This window comes from Pteronotus mesoamericanus, unplaced genomic scaffold (genome assembly GCF_021234165.1).
Source record: "Pteronotus mesoamericanus isolate MK-2021 breed Mesoamerican mustached bat unplaced genomic scaffold, CSHL_Meso_final scaffold_21, whole genome shotgun sequence".
Lineage (NCBI taxonomy): Eukaryota > Metazoa > Chordata > Mammalia > Chiroptera > Mormoopidae > Pteronotus > Pteronotus mesoamericanus.
Window position 1 is genome coordinate 5000685 of NW_026555310.1, and position 10481 is coordinate 5011165.

Sequence of the window (10481 nt, forward strand, 5' to 3'; positions counted from 1 at the left end):
CCCTATGACGCGTGAAGGGATAGCGCTATGTACAGTCCCAAATGGCGCTATAATGTCCCGGGATTTTATTAAATGTCCCAGGCTTTTTATGAAACGTTAAAAAAGGAAAGAGGTTAAAAAACACAGAAAAGCTCTTCTCACAAGCCAATTTGTCGTGAATCTAGTGGAGCTTAAGCTTCAGAGCATCTTTGAATTCACGGGCCTAATAAAATGGTGGTGGTTTTATGTCATCAACTTTGGAGTCTCATAGATAACTGAAACAGTGTTCTTTCTACAAACCAATAAGAAAGAGATCAAAGTCAACATACATATGGACAAAGGGTATATAAATAGGCAACTCACTAAGAGAAAACCCAAATGGCCAATAAACATGCAAAAATTCTCACTAGTAATTAGAAAAATGCAAATTGAAACATCTTTAAAGCATTTCACACATGATTGAAAATGAAAAAGTCTGACAACTCTAGTATAGGTGAGGACGTGGAAAAACAGGAAATCACACACCATTGGTGTAATGAAAAACTAGCATAAACACTTTGCATAGCAATTTAACAAGACCTAGCAAGGTTGAAATGAACATACCCTTATAATTTATAGGTATGTATTTTCATACATACGTATGCAAATATACCCAAAGCTGTTTGTTGCAGCATTTTTTTAAATAAAAAATTAGAAACATGATATATTTATACCATGCATTCTCAACAGGGGCAATGTCACCCCTAAAGGGGTGAAAATTGATTTTTAGAGGTGCCGAAAATTTTAGATGTAGTTTGCAGTAGTGACCCTCCAAAATTGATTTCTATTCAACAAAAACCTATTCCTTAGCTTTTAATTTCTCTTGTTGGGAGAAATTAAAATTGTGATTCATTTAAGAACTTGAAATTAAGTATATTTTCTCCCTGGGGAAGATAATAAAAGAAAGGTTAAGAAACAGATTTATACAATGAAAAACCATAGAGCTGCTACAACAAATTTAATAGATTTTTATGTATCAACACGGATATATCTTTTTTTTAATCCTTACCCATAGGTATATTTATTGACTTTTTTTTTTTTTTTTTGAGAGGAAAAGAGAGAGAGGGACAGAGACAGAGAGAAACATCTATGTGAGAGAGAAATATCAATCGATTGCCTCCCGTGTGCGCCGCGACGGGGATCAAACCTTCAATCTAAGAGTGTGCCGTGACTGCGAATCAAATCCAAACCTTTTTTTAAGACGTTTATTTTTAGAGAGAGGGGAAGAGAGGGACCAAGAGAGGGAGAGAAATACTGATGTGAGAGAAAACATTAATCGCTTGCCTCAACCCAGAACGTAAATCAAACCGGTAACCTTTTTGCTTTGAGGGACTACGCTCAACTAACTGAGCTGCACCAGTCAGGACAAACCTGTAACTTCTTTGGAGTTCGGAAGGACACCCCAACCAACTGAGCCACCTGCCAGGGCACAAGGCACATCTTGAACACAATCTAAATGAAAACAAATTACATATTGTTACATGCAATATGGTGCAATTGACATAAATATAAATTAACACCCAGAACAATAATATATATTATTAATATGTACATAAAAAAGGTTTTGAAGAACTCGGATTGTATAAACATTAAATTTATGACAATAGATGCATTTGAGGAGGATGGTGGAGGGGAATGAGGTTAGGGAAAGGATGCTTCAACATATTTATAATGTCCTATTTTTATGAGAGATTAGCTAAAGCAAAAGTTATGAAATCTTGCCTTGGCCTGGTGGCTCAGACGGTTGGAGCATTGTTCCACACGCTGAAAGGTTGTGGGTTGATCCCTGGTGGGGGTGTATAGGAGGCCAAAAAATAGATGTTTCTGTCTGATATCAATGTTTCTCTCCTCCCACCCCCTTCCTTGCCTCTCTCTCTAAAATCAATAAATATATCTTCAGGTGAGGATTTTTTTTAAGTTGTGAAATCTTCACATTTGTTAATTTTAAGCAATGGGCACTTGGGGCATTTATTATTCTCTATGCTTTCTGTCCCCCCAACCCCAAAACTGTTCAAATTGAAACAAAATAGGAATTTGTATTGTTACAAAAATTTGTTTTAGGTATGTGTTAAATGCTTCTGTTTTGAGTGTGTCTGTGTGCATGAAATCTAACTTAGGAAGACAGACTATGAATGGGTGAAGTAGGCAGGGTTTGCTTATAAAACAGATTTATTTTTTTAAACCCTGCCTGCCTCCTGGTCCTAAAGATATCTGAGTTTACCTGGCCCCAAAACTCTCTACTTTAAGGACACTACCAACCTTTTCCCTCTCTCCTCTCCTCCCCCCAATCCATGGGAGGGAAATTCTCCTTAGTGTGGTAAAGGACCTTCTTTCTTATCTGGCCAAGACACTATGCCCACGCCCTTGAAAACTTTGCCAAGGGAGCAAAATGCTTGGCAGTCATTATTTGTTCACCAACTCTATCTTACTCTCCATATTTTCCCCTGAGGCAATAAGCATAAATCCAACTAACTGTTTGATCGAGGGAAAGGAGAAGAAAAACAAAAGGGAATGTCTTAAATTGTGACTCAAGGCAGCAAACCATAGCTGCCATGTTTGGAGTGCCTGCTATGTGATCCTTTGACAATGTCGTGAAATTTAAACTCATAAGATTCTTAAGTTGAACTTTGTCTCTCCATCCCTCCTACTTTATTTGTTCACATCACTATCTAATACTAAGCCAAATTACATATACCATATTTTTGTGGTGTATAATGAGCAACCACATTTTTGGCCCAAGCTTTCAGGCAAAAAAATCTTTCAATTTTTTTAATTCAATTTTTATTTATTTATATTGAGAAACAAAACTGATTATCATATTCCAGGGTATTATTTTACATATGGATATCGTTACTGCTTTCTAAAGTGACACTTTTAATGGATAAGCATAAATAAAAGAATTAAAAACATTTACATAGATATGGAATTAGTACTACCCATATATAATGCTCATACTTATTTGTCCCTCAAAAATTTGGGCAAAATAGTGTGCATTATACATGGCAAAATACGGAAAGTTGCTTCCCAGGAGAGGCTAGAACTTGGTTTTCAGAAAGCAGAGAAATATTCTTAGGAAATGGCTGAAGGAGACTCTTCCTATATAGGACAGAAATGGCTATCACCCTGTCAATTCTGAAAACCCTCATCAGGAATATGTCCAACCTAAAGTTAGAGGACCACCCTGACCGGTGTGGCTCAACGGGTTGGGCATTGTCCTGAAGAGCAAAGGGTTGCCATTTCCATTCCCAGTCAAGGTATAGGCCTCAGGTGTGGGCCAGGTCCCCAGCTGGGGGCATGCGAGGGGCAGCTGATACTGCTCTCATACACTGATGTTTCTCTCTCTCTCTTCTGCTCTCCCTTCCCCTTTCTCTGAAAAGAAATAAATAAAATCTTTAAAAAACAATAAAGTTAGGGGACCACATGTAGGGTGAGCAAACATTCATTTACCTGGATCTGAGGGGTTTCCCAGGAGGTGAGATTCTCAGTGCTAAAACCTGGACAGCCAACCAGGATGTTGCTAGCTCTAAACCTGGGACAGAGTGACGGCTGTACAGTGGAAACTTAGGCAGGGAAGGTGGCAGGAGAAGAGAAAGCTAAGTGACTTCCATCCACAGAAATGAATTTGAAGGAAAATTCTGTTGGGTTTCCAGTTTTAAAGAGTATAGATGCGGCTATTGATCAAAGAGCAAAACTAAAGGACCTCAGGAAGACCTCTTAGGCTTTCTAACTTCCTATTTGTAATTTGTCATCCTTATTTTATTATTAGTGAGCAGAGGTAAAACCCTTGTGATTATAGGTTATTTTAATTATTTTTTACTTTGCTTTTTATAATAATTCTAGTTAAGATGTATTGTGTGTACTGCTTCTTATATGCTAGACAACGTTTAAGATACTTTATATGTATTAATTAATTTAATTTTTGCAATCAGCCTGGGAGGTAGAATTTATTCATGTAAAATTTATTATATTTAAGATGAGGAAACTGTCTCAAACAGTTTGCCCAATGTCACAGAGCTTGTTTTTGAGCTCTGGGTACCTCATTTTGAAGCTCATGCTCTTTTTTCTTTTTCTTTTCTTTTTTTTTTTTAGAGAGAGAGGAGAGGAGGAGGGAAAGAGAAAGAGAGGGAAACATCAATGTGGGAGAGAAACAGCGGTCAGTTGCTTCTTGCGTATGCCCGGACCTGGGATGGAACCCGCAACACAGGCATGTGCCCTGACTGGGTGGGAATCAAACCAGTGACCTTTGGTTTTGTGGGATGACACCTAACCAATTGAGGCACACTGGTCAAGGCCTAAAGCCCATACTCTTAATTATTAAGTTATACTGCCCTTGACACTGAGGGTTTTTGTGATTTGGATTAAATTTAGCTTTAAATCCTAGTTCTAGAAATCATCTCTCTCTTTCTTTCTCTCTCTCTCTCTTTATATATCCATCCCTCTCAGAGACCTAGCCTTTCCTCCTGATAGTAGCCCAGACCTGACTAATAGTCACATGGTCCAGTCCAGACCTTTGGCCAACTAGAGATAGCATCTTGACCTAAGATATGTTTCAGTTCCTGAGCCCTAAAGTGGAACAGCCCCCTGGCTACTTTCCTGTAAGACTGGACAGAGGGAGCCAGAAAAGACCTCAGAGCTGTCCTCAAGACCTGAAGAAATAATTCACGACCCATACCTCATCTCCAACCAATCAGCTCCCGGCATAACCCCAACTCCTAACCCATCATGTCTTATAATATTGCCCTATGTAATTTGTAACCTACATACCATCGAAGTTCGGGCTTTTGAGCATTAGCTTCCCATTCCCCTGGATGGCGCCATACACGACAAAATAACCAATATTTCTTTATTGCAATTCTTGGTGTCCAGTGTTTGCCTCTACTAACACAAGGTGGACGAATTCTGTTCTGTAAAACTCTCATTGTAAAATTGGCATGTATAGTTAATGTAATTTTATAACGTGTTTGTGTGCGTTTTTACTAGAACCCATGAAACAAAATGGCAGTTGTACCTCAAGAGCTAAGGGAGAGTAAGAGGGTACAAGGAGGAAGATGAGAAGACAGCAACTGGATTCTAAATTCCTGATGTTAGGGAGGAGGGTGTGGCAGAGTTAAAGAGGGTGTGAGAAGCAGTTTGAATTCCTCAGCCTAGGACTAGGACTGAGAGGAGAAGGGCTGGGATGGGGGTGGGGGCAACTTGGGAAGGACTTGATCCCTAGTCTAAACTTAACCTTCTGGAGACCAGCGTTGTTCCCCAACAAAGGGGAATAAACATGGATTTCCTGAGGTTACTCTTCTATATCTCACACCTTTCCTTGTCTACTTTTATAAACCCAATCTCTCTGTCTTGAAATGACAAACCCAGCCTCATTTGCTACTGTGGCACAATTTGCCTAGCAGGCCTGTGACCTTGTTCAACATGACTGCCATTTTACTCTTTGCTCTTACATCCCCAGGACTGGAAATTACTGGAAGCAAGAACAGAACTAACTGCTTCCTGCAGCCCCAGACAGAAGATAGCATTGGAACAAACCGCAGCCTCATGCCACAACACCCCAACAGGCCAGGAGCCACACAACAGCAACCCCCACCCTTTTTTTATCCAACTATAATCCAATTATACTCCAATAAAAGCTCAAAGCCCCCACCCCTCAATGCCTGTGTATCTCTCCACACCATGCCCCTCTCTTTTCTTGAAGAGTGAATTTATTCTCTACACTTACTTCTCTTTGTGAATTCTTTCACAGCCTGTGTCACCGACCATCTTAACCCTTCTGATCTTAAATGCGCTGACCTTGTTCTGCCCAGTGGTTACTAGAACAAGCAGCTAACAGGAATGAAACACAGGAAAGTCCACACCATCATCTATGTGAGTATTTAACATTCTCTGCAAGATTGAGGAGAGCCTTTTCACTTCCCAGCTCTCATTTGCATCTTCATTAACCTCTGAAGGACAAGAATAAAAAAAATTGAGCTTTCTTTTTCCAATCACAGTATTATGGACTATTATACTGAAGACTGGCAGGAGAAAAAAAAATAGTTTGCCATTTTTTTACATTAATTTTTCTTTTTTATTGTTTTTTCTTTTTAAGAAAAAGAGAGAGAGAGAGAGAGAGAGAGAGAGAGAAACACTGGTTTCCTGTTCCACTAATGTATGCATGCATTGGTTGACTCTTGTATGTGCCCTGACCAGGGGTTGAACTGCAATCTTGGAGTATCAGGACCATGGACTAATCAACTGAGCTACTCGGCCAGGGCAGCTTGCAATATTTTTAAATATCAATTCAACCCTTTTTAACTTTTAAGAACGCAGTGAAAATAATAACAAGAGTATTAGAAGAATGCTTTACTCTCTTCAAAGTCATTTTCCATCTTCTATTTCACTTAATCTGCATGACAAATCAGTGGAGAAAGTAATACAGACATTATCGATTCCATTTACAGATGAGGAAGCTAAAACTCAACTAGATTAAGTTAGTGTACCTTAAGAGCTATCACAGACTCTTCTTTCTTGAATATAATTATCTCTTTCCATCTCACTGCAGAGCTTCAGTCTGAATTTCCAATCAATTACTTCAATATTTCCCTGTACTCTGAAGTTTACACTCCTCTACCACCATTTCTAAGGTCCAAACACTTTACCTGCCCTCCCTGGTCCTGCCTCTGTCATGTAGAGCAAGTAGAAAAGACACTACACATATACAACCATCCCTTCCTGCAATGACTCCCTGTATCATTATTTACAACTGATGATTCAAATCTTTTCTCTCAAGTATTTGATATACCTTTTTCCCTTGCCTTGCTATGATGATTTTAAAATTGACCCACAAATTCTTTAAGATTCTTCCCTTCAAGAGTTGGTGCCTAGCCCTGGCTGGGTCACCCAGTTGGCTGGAGCATCATCCCATATAGCAAAAGATTGAGGTTTTGATCTCCAGTTGGAGCACATACCTAGGTTGCATGTTCGATCCACAACTGACGTGTGTACGGGAGGCAACTGATTGATGTTTCTCTCTTACATCAATGTCTCTCCCTCTCTCCCTATCTCTTAAAAAAAACAAACAATAAATATATCCTTGAGTAAGGATTTAAAAAAAAAGAGTTAGTGTCTAATTCTTCTCCAATTAAGTGTGAGCTGGACTTAATGACTTGCTTCCAATAAGTAGAATAAAATGGAAGTGATGAAGACTATTGAGACTAGGTCGGGAAAAGTACTGAAGCTTCCTCTCTGCTCTCTGTCCTGGATCACTCATTGCCATGTCAGGAGGACACTCAGGCAGCCCTGTGAAAAGGCCCAGGTGGTGAGGAACGGAGGCCTTTTGTCAACAACAAGCAAGAAACAGCAAAAAGCAAGCCAACAGCCATATGAGTGAGGTGTCTTAAAAACCGTCAAGCCTTCAGATGACGAGCCCCAGCCAATAGCTTTATTGCAACCTCCTGAGAAACTCTGGGCCACAAGCACCTAGGTAAGCCTCTCCCAGATTCCTGACTCTTAGAAACGTTAAGATAGTGTTTTTGTTGTTGTTGTTGCTATTTCAAGTCTCAAAGTTTTGGGGTAATATATGAAGCAGAAATACATAACTAATACTCTTACCCAGTTTCCTTTCCTGATTCCAGCTGATAATGTGACAAAGCTGAAGGGTGTCACAGCTTGAGTACACTGGAGTTAAAAAGGGAACTAAATGACAAGGAGATTCCATGGAAAAACTGTGCACATGACTGGATTAGTGTTTCAAAACAATCATTCTAGCTGATTCGTGGCAAATGGATTGTAAGAGAACAAGGTTAGCATCTGAGAAAGGAGTTAAGCTATTACAAAAGAACAAGTGAGAGCGAATGAGGGCTTGGGCTAGAACGGTAACTTGTTAACAGGGAACAAGGTAAATGAATATTTCTGCTGTATGAGGATGTTTTGTGTTCTGTGCGTGAGAAAGACTGGGAGAGGGAAAAACAACCTGGCTTCTGTCTGAAATCACTTCCTTCAGGGCACCAATGCCTTCTAACTGCTAAATCCAAAATCCAATGGTTTTTTTCTAATTAAAAAAACTAAAGGATCAAAACTTTTATTTTCATTCTTACAAATTCTATAGAAATGAACCCAAATGAAACAGATATGTGCATATACATATATATATGTACCAAAAGAATCTATAAAAGTAGATGGTTAAAAATAAAACAGAAACAAACTCAAAAAGATTTAAAATCAGTACTATGAAATTTATTTTCTCAAAGTAAAGTAATAGTAATTTTATTTATTTATTTTTAGTTTTTTAATTTATTGATTGATTTTAGAGAGAGAGAGGAAGAGAGAAACATCAGTTTGTTTTTTCCACTTATTTATGCATTCATTGGTTGATTCTTTAAAAAAATTTTTTTTTACTTTATTTTTAGAGAGAGGGGAAAGGAGGAAGAAAAAAAGGGAGAGAAATATCAGTCGGTTGCCTCTTGCACTCCCCAAACTGGGGACCTGGTCCACAACCCAGACATATGCCCTGGCTGCAAATTGAACCAGAGACCCCTTGGTTTGCAGACCAGCACTCAATCCACTGAGGCACACCAGCCAGGGCATTGATTCTTTTTTTTTTAAATCCAAAACATTGTTCAATTGTCTTCTGGCTCAACTGGGAATGAAACCAACAACCCAGGTTTTGTGTCCTGATAGGGAATCGAACCCACAAACTTTTGATGTACCGAACAATGCTCGAACCAACTGAACCACCTAGCCAGGGGGCCACCTGGCCAAGGCCATTGGTTGATTGTTTATGTGCCGTAACTAGGGATCAAACCCACAACCTTGGCATATCTATCAGGACAGCACTCTAACCGACTCAAAGTAATAGTAACTTGAAATTGCTGGTTGTAGTTGGTTTTCTAGGCTTATTTACATATTTTATTGTGGTCATCTATATAAAGGAATCTCTTCTATTTTAGAATATCTTTAAGTTTCATTTGATTGCATCAAGAAGTCTTGAATTCTTTTCCCTTTACAAAGATTTCAATATGAGAACAAATCAACTTCAATTTTCTTCTTCCTCGTGAGTCACAGGTTGGAAAGGCAATGTCATCTGTCCTCTTTCAGGATCAAACACTCAAAGAATTCTAATCAGTTTATGGGAAGGAAGTGAACTCATGCTTGTTACTACTTTTATTGGCTTTGCTGACACAGTCCTACCTGGCTCTCCTACACTGCCTCAGACTGTCGCGTCTCTGCCTTTCCTCTGGATTCCTCCGTATCTATCAATATCTTTTACTCGGGGTTAAAACTTGGAATTATTCTCCACTCTTCTCTCTTCTCTTTTTTCAACATATATCTGTCAAGTCCCTAAGATTCTACATTAAACATCAGAGATGCGTTTGTGCAAACAAGCAAATAAGCATGGCCTGTTTTGTGAACTTTTCACTCTAGTGAGGAAGATAGACACCAAGCAATCATGTAAATGAATATATACAAAGAGCATATGGTTTGTTCTTCTTCCCCAGTCCAAATGTCTCTACTTTACTTTAATTTTTAATTTATTTTATTTAGATATAATTAACTGCACATATATAAAACATACAATTTCATGAATTTTGTCATGAGATTATCATTAAATTCAAGATACTGAATATATCATTATCCCCTCAAACTCCCTCATGCCCCCTTGTAATTTCTCTTGCCCTTACCCTCTCCTATCCCTAGGAAACAGTAGACCTGATTTCCATCACTACAGATTAGTTTGAATTTTCTAGAAATTTATATAAGTGGAATCATGCAGTCTGTACTCTTTTAAAAAAATATTTATTTTCAAAGAGAGGGGAAGGGAGGGAGAAAGAGAGGGAGAGAAACATCAATGTGCAAGAGAAACATCAGTTGATTACCTCTCATTCCTCCAAGCAAGGACCTGGCCTGCAACCCAGGCATGCACCCTGTGTGGGAATTGAACCAGAGACATTTCAGTTCAGAAGCTGGTGCTCAGTCCACTGAACCATACCAGCCATAGCAGCATGCACTCTTCTTTTTTTGTTTGGCCTCTTTTACTCAGCATAAATTTGAGATTTATTTATTGTTGTAGTATCATAGTTCATCCCTTTTTATTTCTGAGAAGTACCCCATAGTATAGATTGCCATAATTTGTTTCTCCATTCACCTAGTGATGAACTTTAGGATTGTTTCCATTTTTTTGCTATTATAAATAAAATACTAAGAACTTTCATGTACAAGTCTTTATGTGCCCATATGTTTCCTTTTCTTTGAGGTAAATATCTAGGAGTTAGAATGACTGAATCATACGGTAGGTATATATTTAACTTTTAAAGAAATTGTTAAACTGTTTTCCAAAGTGTTTGTACCTTTACACTCCCACCAGTAGTATATGAGAGGTCCAGTTTCTCCACATCCTCACCAACACCCAGACTAGACTTTTTTTGTTGCAGGTGTGTAGTGGTATCTCATTGAGGTCTTAATTTGCAATTTCCTAATGACTAAGG